Genomic DNA, 13,997 nt, shown 5'->3' on the forward strand with positions numbered 1-13,997 from the left:
TCTTCTCATGTTTATAAGAAAAACAGGCGCGCGAAGCGCGCCCAGTGATCTCGTACCAAGAAGACTAGAAATACAGGAGGACTTACTCCCTATCTCGCCTGTATATAAAAACCGTTCCGCTATATGGTCGCCGCAAAATTGAGGGGCGCTAGTAGTACCACGGTAACGTGCGACTTATCGCTTTTACAATGCGCACAATACAAACATACTCTAACAAACATCATGTGTATAATGCTCTATTAGTGTTTGTCAGAGTATGTTTGTATTCACATTAAAAGGTCGCACTTTAATGCGCCCTCAATATGGCGACTAGACGCATTTTGAACTCCTGTATTTCTAGTCTTCTTGTCTCGTACATATAAAAGCTTCACAAGCGCCACCGATGGATAAAAAGAGCCCCAAATTGTAATGCCCTGTGAATAAGGGTGCAGCACCCGTATTCAGAGGATGTTCTCATTAGGGCTTTTTTTTTCCGATAACGGCGCTTGTGAACTTTTTATATAGATTTTACATAGAAAAGCTTCACAAGCGCCACCATCGGAAAAAAAACGCCCTAATGAGAACATCCTCTGAATACGGGTGCTGCAGTCCAATTCACAGGGCAAAATATATTTTACACTTTAGGGCCTTTTTTTCCGACTTCTTGTCAAACCTCTATGCTGAATGCGGTTCAGGGGAGCGTTCGATAGCAGGCCGAGGCCAAAAATTCGGCCAATTTCTCATTATGGTTTATTTCATATGTTTGTAGTGTCAGCACTGCTACATTATAATTTCGAATATTTAAATGGGATTTCCTCGTGGTGAGTTTTCGATTTATCAAGTTGTCTTTCTGTTGGCCCAGGCCGAGGCCCTCGGCCAGCTATCGAACGCTCCCCATGACTAGACTGTAGAGAGCTCATTTTTTCTGTGTTACGTGGGAGTTCACATTGCTCATATACACCATATACGACCATTTATAAACAACAAAGGTGTGCTTAATCTGTCATTGCACTTGGTTTATCATGTGTTTGCTATTGTTGGAGCCCACTTGAATAATGTAGAAGGAGGAGAAGGAGATAAACATAGAATATTACGTATTTATAATATGAGAAGAAATAATATGATTAGCAAAGTATCCAATCCATTTGATACGTTAGATGACAGAACTTTATTTAAATTATTCTAGGGAACTTACAATTTTCAAAATAATGTAATGAAACAAATTATAAATTGTCTTTCTACAAAAGAAAAAACATTAATAAATATATTAATAATGATAGGTTACCAAAACAAGTTTTTTTTCGAAGTTCATATTAATATTGTTTTCTCTTATACTATTTTATCATTTTTTCCAAATTTTATTTTCGAGCTTTAGTCAGTATGGCTCTGATCGCTCCAATTATTCACAATAGACATACATAATGGACTATGTCATAACTCATAATCCATCATAATCATATACATCGATGTGAGCTCCAACGTAACACAAAAAAAATGCTCTCTAGTCATGAATTACATTCAGCATAGAGGTTTGACAAGAAGTTTTTCAAGCGCCGCCATCGGAAATAAAGGCCTAAAGTGTAAAATTTATTTTGCCCTGCACCCGTATTCACAGGGGTGCGTTCCGTAGGGGGAGCGCGGTCCTTTTTGGCTATAATCAAAGTGAATCCATAAAAATTAAATCTCCCTAGGAATCCCTAAAAAATAACCAGTCTCATGTATACTTTTTTTTACACCTTTCTATGTATGTATTGTTAATGTTGTGGATGTGGTGCTTACTGAATTTTGTACTGAATAAAATTATTAAAACAATAAATTTTTTAATAACAGTTAACCAAGAAGACTAGAAATACAGGAGGACTTACTCCCTATCTCGCCTGTATAAAACAAGGTATCGCCGTAGGTAGGCAAAAGAGCGAGATGTGCGCGATTTAGAGCCAGCGGTCGCAGCATAATACAAATATTGCCTCCTGACAAACACTAATAGAGCATTATACACATGATGTTTGTTAGAGTATGTTTGTATTGTGCGCATTGTAAAAAAAAAGCGATACAAGTCGCGCACGTTACCGTGTTACTACTAGCGTCCCTCAATTATGCGGCGACCGTATAGCGATACGGTTTTTTGAGGCAAGTTCGTCCTCCTGTATTTTTAGTCTTCTTGCAGTTAACAAAATGAAAAGAAAAATTCCACTTCAAACACATTATCTATTGACTGATTTAGGTAGTAATTGTTGTTTTTGTCGAAAATGAACAGCAACATCAGCCAGTTTAAGATCTTGAAAGATAACAAAAATATAAGTGCTGTCCTAACCTTACATTTGAGTTATGATAGGTTTTGAAGCATTAACTTTGAAAAGAAATACAATTTACAGGCTAAATAATTGAGATAACAACAATATACACCTACTATTTTAATTGACAATTTTTTTTTTGATGCCAAATTATTTTCTTCTTTATAATACGTTAATCATATTTTTCGGTGTTTACGTTTGCTTTTAGGTGCTTCCTTTTGTGTATTTATTTTTTTTCCTATTTATTTTCGCGCAGGCGCAGTTGAATGCGCAGTCAGCAAAAAGTCACTTTTCAACAGCGTAGGACATGAAGGGCTCGATTAGCCATATTTTAATTCTTATTTTTTAAGAATTATTTGTTCGACGCCACTGTTCTCTCGTCAAGTTTGCATAATATGAGAATGCGCATGATCATGCGCATTAAAGTGAAAAAAAAATCTTTTTAAATTTTATTGCAGTGAGACAAATCGCAACTATGCAGCTTTACATCCGTGGTCAAGAGCCATACGCTATCGATTGTGAAAGTGTAAGTGTAATCAAAGTAATTAAAATTATGCAATTCATACATTTTAGCCAGTCGGCAGTCCCTGCATTATAATGATAACCTATCTCGAACTGAACTGTTGTGGTAGAACGAGCAATAATGCAAAAACAAATCAAGACCTCAGCCAGTCACTAAATTATTTAAATGTTTTTTTGACTTATGATAGATCTTGTACAGTATAGTCATCTTTCCAAACTAACTAATCGTGATTCATTCAAGACTCAATTTTTAACGGTATTCATATCCGCAGACAAGTCTTATTTTTTGAGAATTTTGGATCAACTGAGTACACTCTTCATTGTATTGGTGCAACACAGTAGCCGATAAATCCGCCGTTGCTGATTTAGCTTCACACAACCTTAAATTGACTGTCTCACTTCTTGGAGGTTTTACAATCTTAATATACAAAAACTATTCACATCTCTTTCTTAGCTACATCATTTACTGTTTTTTATATATTTGGTCAAATTAACTGATTTTTTATTCTTATTTTCCATTTAGGTAAGGTTCACGGATCTTTAGCTCGGGCTGGTGAAGTCAAAGGGCAAATCCCTAAGGTAATTTATCAAGTTTTTCTTTAGTAAAAAAAATACCGCATAGTTGTACTTGTGCGATTGTTTAACATTAAAGTTTATACAATATCAGCAATATGCCAGATAAATAAGCAAGTCAAAGTGAAGTCTAGACTTTAGCCTGGTTTTGGCTTTTCATCGATTAGCAACAATCTAATCTAAGAAAACTTGTCTTTCAATAAACCATATTGTCAACCACTAGTGTAATATAAATATTTGTTATTTTTTCAGGTCGAAAAGCAAGAAAAAAGTAAGAACAAAACTGGATGTGCAAAGAGACGAGTACAATACAACCGTAGATTTGTCACAGTTGTCCCAACATTCGGACGTAGACGTGGACCAAATACCAATCCCAACACATAAAAGTTTAAATTGAGATAGAATGGATATTATTTGCAACAGATATTAATTAGCATTTATTATTAAAAGTGACAACTTTGATGATTAAATAAAAAACAGCAATCGAAAAAACTCATAAAAAACACTTATAATTCGAACATGTTGATAGAAGTTATTGAAAGCGCCGGATTAAAAAAAAAAACGCCCATTTTGAGAAGTCATTCTGAAAGGCCATTTTCACGAGCTATTCTAAATCGCTTTTTTATGAAACTACATAGTTACACTGAAAAAAAAGTTCTACCAGATAGAACTTTTGTTCTAGGAAATTTTTAGTTTTGAAAGAAGAAAAAAAGTTCTTATTAAAAGACAAAAAAATTCTTGAAACATGACTGACAATGGGTGCATTCCTTTAATAAAAATTTTTTTTTCGCTCTGCAATTTCGCCCTGTAATACCGACCAAAATTTTATAGGAAATTGCTATTTCTTGTAGTGGCAGTACTGGCACATGACATTATTTTTTTAAGCTTCCAATTATTGGAAAAATTACCTAAATGACTGCTCAATTGTTATATCAAACTGAAATAAATAGAAAATAGACTTGTTGTACTTGCTTGTTATTGTCACATAGGTCGTACTAGACATTAATAAAGTCTAGGATATTGCATGGAGAATTTTATCACTTTTGTCGTTGTTTCTGTTTCTAGCTACTTGTCGGTATTACAGGGCGAAATTGCAGAGCGAAAAAAAGTTTTTTATTAAAGGAATGCACCCTTAGATTTGAAATGAAACTAAATTAGTTTTGAAAAAAGACAAATTATTCTTGTAATGACAAAAAAACTTTTTGAAATAAATGCTAAAAAGGTCTTGAATTGAAACGCATACTTCTTGAAAAAAATCTTTTTGTTCTTACTTTAAGAACAACAGTTCTAAATTTTAGAATAAGAGATTTTTCGACCGTGAAATACAGTTGACCGATTTAATATGACCGTAAACGGAAAAACCAACGTCTTGATCTGTATATCTACTAAACCTTCTACTCAAAATTACTAAATTTTATTCAAATTTGTACTTTTTTGAATAACGAAAATTTAAAGAAAAAAATTATCAATTTCGACCGTTGTTTTCAGAAGATATTCAATCTCGAATGATTAATTAAGGTTAATTCCGAGTCGCATTACCGAACCAATATTTATGCCACTATTTTTTATTCCCGTGTCCTGAAATTTTTGTGGCGCCACTGATGAAAAAACACGCAAACAAAGTTTGCGTCGTACATCAAAACCATGCTTGTGTTCATAGGTGCTTTCTTTTGGGTGTTTATTTTTTTCACTTTAATGCGCATGATCATGCAAACATGAGAAAAGAGCAGTGGCGTAGAACGAATAATTCTTGAAAAATAAGAATTGAAATATAGCTGATTCAGGCCCTCATGTGCTACGCTGTTGCAATCTGACTTTTTGGCGACTGCGCATTCAACTGCGCATGCGCGGAAATAAATAGGAAAAAAAATAAATACACAAAAGAAAGCACCTCTTGTCTGTGTGCCGTGCATCTAGCAAAGTTCTAATTTTTTTAAGTTCTAAGTTATTTATTTTTTAAAATCCACATTTTTTTTCTGACAAATATTGAAAAAATTTGTCACAATTAGACAAAATTAACAAGTTCTGTCAAATGTTTTTAAAATTCATCAAATAAAAAAATTATTATAATTGACAAAATTTGACAAATATTGCCAAAATTTGACAAAATTTGTCAGAATTAGACAAATTTTGTCAAATGTTTCTAAAATTTATGCAAAAAAAAAAACTTATTAAAACTGACAAAGTTTGACCAATATTGACAAAAATTGGAGATTTTGGCAAACTTCATCTAATTTTGGCAAATTTTGTCAAAATTATTTTCACCTGGGCGCTGCATGTCACTTATATATAAAATAAAGTTTCAAGTTTCGGTAAGGGGTGCATTCCTTTAATAAAAAATTTTTTTTCGTTTTGCAATTTCGCCCTGTAATACCGACTAAAAACTAGAAACAGAAAAAACGACAAAAGTGATAAATTTCTCTATGCAATATTCCAGGCTTTACAGTTTACGATAATGTGTGGTATGAGCTATGTGACAATAACAAACAATCGCAACAAGTCAATTTTCTATTTATTTCAGTTTGATATAAACATTGAACAGTTATCCATTTAATAATTGGAAGCCAAAAAAAATAATGTCAAGTGCTAGTATTGCCACTACACGAAACAGCTTTTTCCTATAAAATTTTGGCCGGTATTACAGGGCGAAATTGCAAAACGAAAAAAAAATTTTTATTAAAGGAATGCACCCAAGGAATCGTCATTCTTTTCAAATTTAATCTTAAAATAAATATTTTTAAAGTTGATAATTATTGATAAAAAAGTTGCATGAGATTTACTATTCTCTATTTACTATTTTAAATTAATATAACGAATGATATATTTTAAAATAAATCATGAATATGAAACAAATTTTTCTGTAATGATTATTCGATATTTTTTAAAATTTATATGACTACTCACATATACATAAATATAAATATAATGACACATTACAATAATAAATTTTAAAGAAAAATATATTTAAAATTTTAATCTCAATTAAATTAAAATACAAAAAAGTAAATTTTAATAAACATAACTAAATAATCGACATTTCACTTAATATATTATGAATAATTTTTAATTGTAATTTGAATTATAACATAATATTTTAAAAATTACAAAGTCATATTAATATTTTCAGTCACTAAAAAATGAGAATCACAGTTTCATGAACATTCTTTTCAAGTAAAAAAAAATTGATGTATTTGAATAAGAATTCCACATCGTACGAGAAAACTTTAAAAATATTGAGAAAATACACAGTGTTACGTACTGGTATCAATATAATAAATAAATAAATAAATAAATAAATTAAATATTTAGTAAATTCAAGGGCATATAAAATACCGAGTAAGCAATTAAATTGTTTCTTTTTTATCTTTTAAATTATTTTTATTTTATTTTAGCAAAATCAACATTTTACCTTTTCTCTCACAATATTATATTTTTTATTTTAAATTATTTTAGCAAACCATAATTCAAAGTCACCTTTGCATCTCGATAGTTTACATGCGTTAAATTTACTAAGTTGTTAAAAATAAATGTTTAAATAAATGATAAATGCTGCCTATCGTGGGACAGGTAAAATATAATTGGTCAAGATTTTCCCACTTTTAATCATCCCTTCTTCATTTTATTGATTTTTATGGGAATTTTCATTTTTAAAATTTAAGGAACTTCACTCTTGCGACAACTTTTGTTTGGGCAATATTTAAATTGAATTTAAATAGATTTTTATCAAATCAAATCAAATTAAATAAATAATAAAATCAATTTAACCTTTACGTTCTAATAAATAAAATTTTACAAGTGAATTTAAATTAAATAATCTTTATGATAAAATTATTATTTTTTCCTTTATTTCCTTTATAAATTGACTGTTCCTAATACTATAAAACAATTAACTGTGACAAATTATTATTCCTACAAATTTTACCCTTCCGAAATCCTAAATATTGACTGTGATTTTTCTCCGGGGTGTTGTTTTTCTGTGCTACGAGTTTGTGGTACCTATTGGATTATTCTAAATTATCAACATCATCAGGCGACCATCTGGATTGACACGCTCTCTACCATTTGATTTTGGATAAACCACAACAACAAGGTTAGAGCTGTTAATCAGCTGGTTATTTATTTTACCGGTTTAAAACCAAACGGGGGAGAGGCATCGACGCGCATGCGCAAAATTTGAAGCTTTCTGATAAGTCCAAAATCAGAGACTTATTTCAATGTTTAATTCAATTAATTATTAATAATATAAACAATAAATTAATATAAATAAATAAATTGTTATAAACAAAAAAAATATAATATTTGAGTAACCTATATAAAACTCGAGTTGAAAAAAAAAATTTTAATGATACATATTGAAAATAAAAATCAATATGAAAAATAATGATTGGGAATAATAATATTAACAAGACCTGTAAATTCCATATTATATTTATTAATAACAATTAAGACTAATAATATTTTAGTATCAATAATCTTGTCAATTGAGCCTATGTTTTGAGTTGTTTTGTTCTTCTTTTTTGTAATGAGTGCTACAACTTGCTCAGATGATTGTCTGACATCAGGTTTATTTTTTGGCACCATCATTTCCATAAAATTTGTTTTGATTTCATCATCACAATTTTGACATTCTTGAGCAGGATGCTTCATCATTCTACCAGCATTTGAAACATATTTTTTTTCACAATATTTACAACTTCCTGTCTTGTATTTGCATTCAGGATTTGCAACAACATTAAAATGTTTCCAAACTTCAGATTCAGAACGACCCATTGTTAAAATTAGTATCTATAAAATATATGGACTGTTATTAAATCTCTTTGAACTAAATTTAATTACTTTTTTTACTTACATATATGACATATCAAAAACAAAAATATAGACTGTCAACTCTGGGTTTAACCTCACTTTTTCTTTTTACAATAACTAAGTCTCTCTGAACTGAATACGATATACACATCAACTGCAAATTATAATATTAATTGTTATATAATTATTTAAAATTTATCACTGATAATTTTTATTTTTTAGAAAAATGTTTAAAAAAATATTAATAACAATAAAAATTAAAGTTGTTATGATGCTTACCTTTTTCACTGTCTTTTTTTATTCATAAATTTTTCAGTTGACACTACGATCGAATTTTTGTTAACATAATTGAACTATTTTTATTTTTTTGACATTGAATAAATAATATTTGATGTTAATATTGTTAATAATAAATTAATATTTTTATTGTTGAAAATAAATAAATAATATTTTCATGAAGTACGCGCAGCTTTTTGTGCGCAGGCTCTTTCCTTTTTCATTTTAAAGCCGAAAAATTTCTAACCGCGTGTTAGAACCGCGTGGCTAAAAGTGATAAAATTCTCCATGCAATATCCTAGACTTTACTAATGTTTAGTACGACCTATGTGACAATAACAAGCAAGTACAACAAGTCTATTTTCTATTTATTTCAGTTTGATATAACAATTGAACAGTCATTTAGGTAATTCTTCCAATAATTGGAAGCTTAAAAAAATAATGTCATGTGCCAGTACTGTCACTACAAGAAATAGCATTTTCCTATAAAATTTTGGTCGGTATTACAGGGCGAAATTGCAGAGCGAAAATAAAATTTTTATTAAAGGAATGCACCCATGCAGTTAAAGAACTTATACACTGAGAGAAATATTAACTAAGAATTACAAACGTAAAAGAAAAAATTACAAAATAAATAGTAAAAACTGCGTTCCTCCGTCATTTATAAGAATTATTCGTATATTGATAGATAATTTTTACAATAAAATTATGTAAAAAATCTGGCCATTGACTATATACACTACTAAGCCATAAAATTTACACAATTTTATTGTAATTTCTGTTTAAAAAAATGACTAAATTCACGACACTCACAAGTAAAATCTAGCAGACTGAGAATTTACCCACTACCGGTTTTAGAATTTACTAAATTTTATTACAAATTTTATTTAAAAGTTGGACATTTTTTGTGTTAAGTTGGGCAGTTTGTGCTAGATTCACGGAGAATAGCAATCAATTCCCGGCAACATTTTTTCTTTTCTGTTTACACGCTCAAAACTCGAAAACTAATTGTTAAATAGAAAAAAGTTATTCTTGATAAATTGTTTAGAAATAAATAACCAACAATAAACCTCGCTTAACCCCATACCTAGCTTCAACAGATAAGGCTGTAGAAATGCTTGAAATTACATGACAGTTCAATCATTTGTTCAATCGGTCGGCCATCTTTGTGTTATTTCGTCCCACAAACAGAATTTTTACAAAGCTATATAGTAAAAAATATTTAAGTCTATGCTAACTTTTATATGTCTACATGATAATTTTTATTATATATATAAGAATATTTATTAAATTGTGCAGTATTTTTTATTCAACCATATAATAATTTTTATTGTTTTCACAAAACATGTATGTCTTTATTTTAATTAACCCATAACTCATTATCTAAGAGATTAATCAAAAAAAGTAATTCCTTATAAATTGTTTAGAATTGAATTTTCAATAATAAACTTCACTCAACCCCATGTCCATCTGCAATAGATAACGATGTATAGAGGCTTGAAGTAACCCAACAATTTTTTGACATTTTACACATTTTACATAATTTTATTGTAGAATTCCGACTCTCGCGGCCAGTCCCAGAATTAAAACAAAAATTACAAAGGACTATAGTAATTTCTATGCAACCATGATTTTAATTTTTAGTTAAAATTTCTCTCAGTGTATATATGTGCGTGACTGCCCGGCGTCTACAGAAGCCTGACCCGACTTTGGTCAGTCGAGCGTTCAGACACGACTTCTGGCTGCGGCGCTCCGAGCGCGAACGTTCCTTGGAGACCAATAACATGAAACTTGTATTTTTGGGACGAGCGTCTCGGCACCCGTATTCAGAGGATGTTCTCATTAGGGCGTTTTTTTTCCGATGGTGGCGTTTGTGAAGCTTTTCCATGTAAAATCTATATAAAAAGTTCACAAGCGCCGCCATCGGAAAAAAAAAGCCCTAATGAGAACATCCTCTGAATACGGGTGCTGAACGCGACAGTCGGGCAGTTGACGCAGACGCTCTTCGTAGACCGTAGTTTTATGGGAAAGCATAGGCGATGCGCAATATAGTAGTATTAAATATATGAATGTATGATACTTATGTATGATACACCAGTATCATACCTACCCAATACAATTCTGCCTGACCTGAGTAAAGTTATAAACAAGAAGACTAGAAATACAGGAGGACGAACTTGCCTCAAAAAACCGTTCCGCTATGTGGTCGCCGCATAATTGAGGGGCGCTAGTAGTACCCGGGTAACGTGCGCGACTTGTATCGCTTTTTTTTTACAATGCGCACAATACAAACATACTCTGACAAACACTAATAGAGCATATACACATGATGTTTGTCAGAGTATGTTTGTATTGTGCGCATTGTAAAAGCGATAAGCGCACTTACCTTACTAGCGCCCCTCAATTATGCGGCGACCATATAGCGGAACGGTTTTTATATACAGGCGAGATAGGGAGTAAGTCCTCCTGTATTTCTAGTCTTCTTGGTTATAAAAATGAAATTTCCCGTATGCAACGTGATTAAAACAATTGTGATTAGCCCCAAGGTTTTTAAAACGAAAATGGGCGGTAGACACTTAGCCGAAAGGGTGTGAAATACCTGGCCTTGGAAAAATTTTTTCAATACCTGGCGATTTGCGTGGATTTCTTATGGAAATAAAAAAGTTTGCCTGATCATAGTTCAATTGTTATTAATTATTGAAAATGACTATGGAAGTTAGTCGAAACAAAAACTTCATCAATTATCATAAGTTTTTTTATCGTTAATTTGTAGTTTGATTTGCTGGATCCAAATATTATTTCCTCGTTATTTGCGTTATTTTTTTTTTCTTGATAATAATTAATTAAGGTGTTACCCGCGCTTATCTAGAGACCTCTTTCGGATGGCGTTTAGAAATATAATATTTTTATGAGTGCGAAAGAAATAAAAAAGAAGGAGAAAATCTTGTTTCTCACTTCCACTCAAGTATTTAGACAAAGACAAAAATTTATTTTTATTTATTGTCAAATAAAAAGGTCTCAAAGCCCTATTGATTTTTATATCAAAAATTTCCTTTTTTTTTCTTTTACGAGATCACTTGGCGCGCGTTGCGTGCCTGTTTCTTTAATAACGATGAAAAAATAGTTTTTCGAAAATAATTATCACAATCACACTCCTTCCATATGTATTACTTGCCTCATACATATTGGTTACCCCATACGGATAACTTGCCTCATACGTATTGCTTATCCCATACGTATTGCTTACTTCATACGTATCCGTTACCCCATACGTATTGCTTACCCCATACCTATATATCAATTATCAGAAAAAAAAATAATAATTATAAGTTATAACATTACTACTTATTTTAATTCAAGCAGAAATCTGTTAAATACTATTTAAAATAACGAATCTTGATTTCAAAATATATAAATGATGTAATTTGTTGATTTCCCTGACGACGAAAAAAAAAAATTTGTGTAAGAGTGACTGAGAAAGAAAATTTGTTTATTTATATTTCATTAACAACAGACAAAGAAAAAATGACAAATGACATGAGAGTGACAGAGAAAACAAAATAACCAATCAAATATTCGGAAAATCGATGACAACTGTCCTTTTTATATAAGGATAAATCTCTAGTTTTTGGTAAATCTGTAATTGTTTTTCTCAAAATGGAACCAGGTAATGGAAAACTAAACTTGGCTCTCCGTAAGACCCTATGTTTAACCTCTAAAAAAGTAGTTGACTTTAACAATTAATTAAAAAATAAGTAGTTACAACAAAATTAACAAAAAATTCAAGATTGCGTATTGTTATTTCAAGAATTTACTACAAAAATTTCAGCAATAGTTCATTGTTTTCTACCAGCACTGGTAACGCCTTAATTAAAATAATAATAAAAAGCTGAAAATTAATAAACAAGGAAGAGCGAGTGCGCATGTGCATACCTTTTCAGTTGTCATGGGTATTATTATTATTATCATTATGACATATTTCATATACTTGCAATATTGTTCTGTTTTGTATTTTTTCTTTTTTCTCTAGATAGATTAATAATTTCAATTTGAATAAAGGGTCATTTTGTTTGACTCGAATAAATATGATACATAAATTGAATCTAAACTATTTATAAAAATATTGTGTAAACATTATTGTTATTTCTGAATATAATTGCTCTACTCCTTTGATCATAAATTTTATACATTTCTTTGCGTTTATGTTTTTATATAAATAACATGTGGTAAAACTTCAGTTGTATTTAGTACGCTTTTCATCATTGCTTGTTGAGTATTGCGTTCTTGCCAATATGATTTTGAATAATTCATCCTACGACAATATTATATGCGATGAAAAGACTTTTGTGTTGCACGTAATCTAATCTAGAATAGAAAACTAATCAATTGTTATGAAGATTCGAATGAAATATGAAATACAATATATGTCATAATAGTAATACTAATACTCGTGACAGCTGATAAGGAATGCACACGCGCACTTGCTCTTCCTTGGTTATTAATTTTCAGCTTTTTATTATTATTTTAATTAAATAATTATTATCAGGCAAATAACGAAGCAATAAAATTTGGATCCAGCAAATTAAACTCTAAAAATTAACGATAAAAAAACTTGTGATAATTAATTAGAATTTTTGTTTCGGCTAACTTCCATACTCATTTTCAATATCTAATAACAATTAAACTATCATCAGGCAAATTTTTTTATTTCCATAGCAAATTCAGGCAAATCGCCAGGTATTGAAAAAATTTTTCCAAGGTCAGGTATTTCACACCCTTTTGGCTAACTGTTTACCACCACGAAAATGCCATGAGCTGACAAAAAACTGAATGAACAAATGAATTCTATAGAAATCCATACCACGATAAAGTTGAATGAAAATGTTTATTTTCGCTGTAACAGTTAGTCGTACAGTTTGATTTTATTAACTTAGTAAATAGCGTTTTTTCTACAGTCTCTTTTGACAATCGTATTTTGATCTCGTTTATTGATAAAAGTGTTTATTTACTAAAAAAGTACCAACTGCAGTCGATTCGTTCACAAGAATTACAAATTGAGGGAATTCTCTAATTTTATTATTACCCGGGAAAAAAGGTTTATATACGGGGAATAAAGGTTTATATTTATGTATGATTATATATGGTAATGAATAATAATATATAATAATATATAAGTATGTACAATTTCAAGACAAATTTTTTGAACATTGTATACACTTATATATATTTATATATAAGTATATATAATTATATATAGTTGTAGACAGAAAAAAAATTTTTCGTCGACTTTTAATATAATTATATATCATTGTATATAGCTGTATATAAGTATATATAGAAATACATAATTATATCATATTATATATAGTTGTATATAATTAAATATAAATATATATATTTATATATGATTATATATATTTATAAACTGTAAATTTTTTTTCATTTACTTTTATATGATTATATATAATTATACACAATTATAAATAAAAATATATAATTGTAAACAAGTTTATACAAACATATTTGGTTTTTTTTTGAGAGCTGTAA

General features: G+C 30.0%; 1 long non-coding RNA gene and 1 pseudogene across 1 annotated transcript; one reads left to right on the plus strand and one right to left on the minus strand.

Moving 5' to 3' along the window:
• Positions 1 to 2,682: 2,682 nt before the first annotated feature.
• On the plus strand, positions 2,683 to 4,149 carry LOC122859002 (annotated as a pseudogene).
• Positions 4,150 to 8,286: 4,137 nt separating this feature from the next.
• LOC122850003 lies at positions 8,287 to 8,904 on the minus strand. The gene is made up of 2 exons (XR_006373621.1): positions 8,454 to 8,904; positions 8,287 to 8,328 (listed from the first exon to the last, which is right to left on the minus strand). It is a non-coding gene; the product is annotated as an uncharacterized LOC122850003 (long non-coding RNA).
• Positions 8,905 to 13,997: the final 5,093 nt, after the last annotated feature.

Source organism: Aphidius gifuensis, linkage group LG1 (assembly GCF_014905175.1).
Source record: "Aphidius gifuensis isolate YNYX2018 linkage group LG1, ASM1490517v1, whole genome shotgun sequence".
Lineage (NCBI taxonomy): Eukaryota > Metazoa > Arthropoda > Insecta > Hymenoptera > Braconidae > Aphidius > Aphidius gifuensis.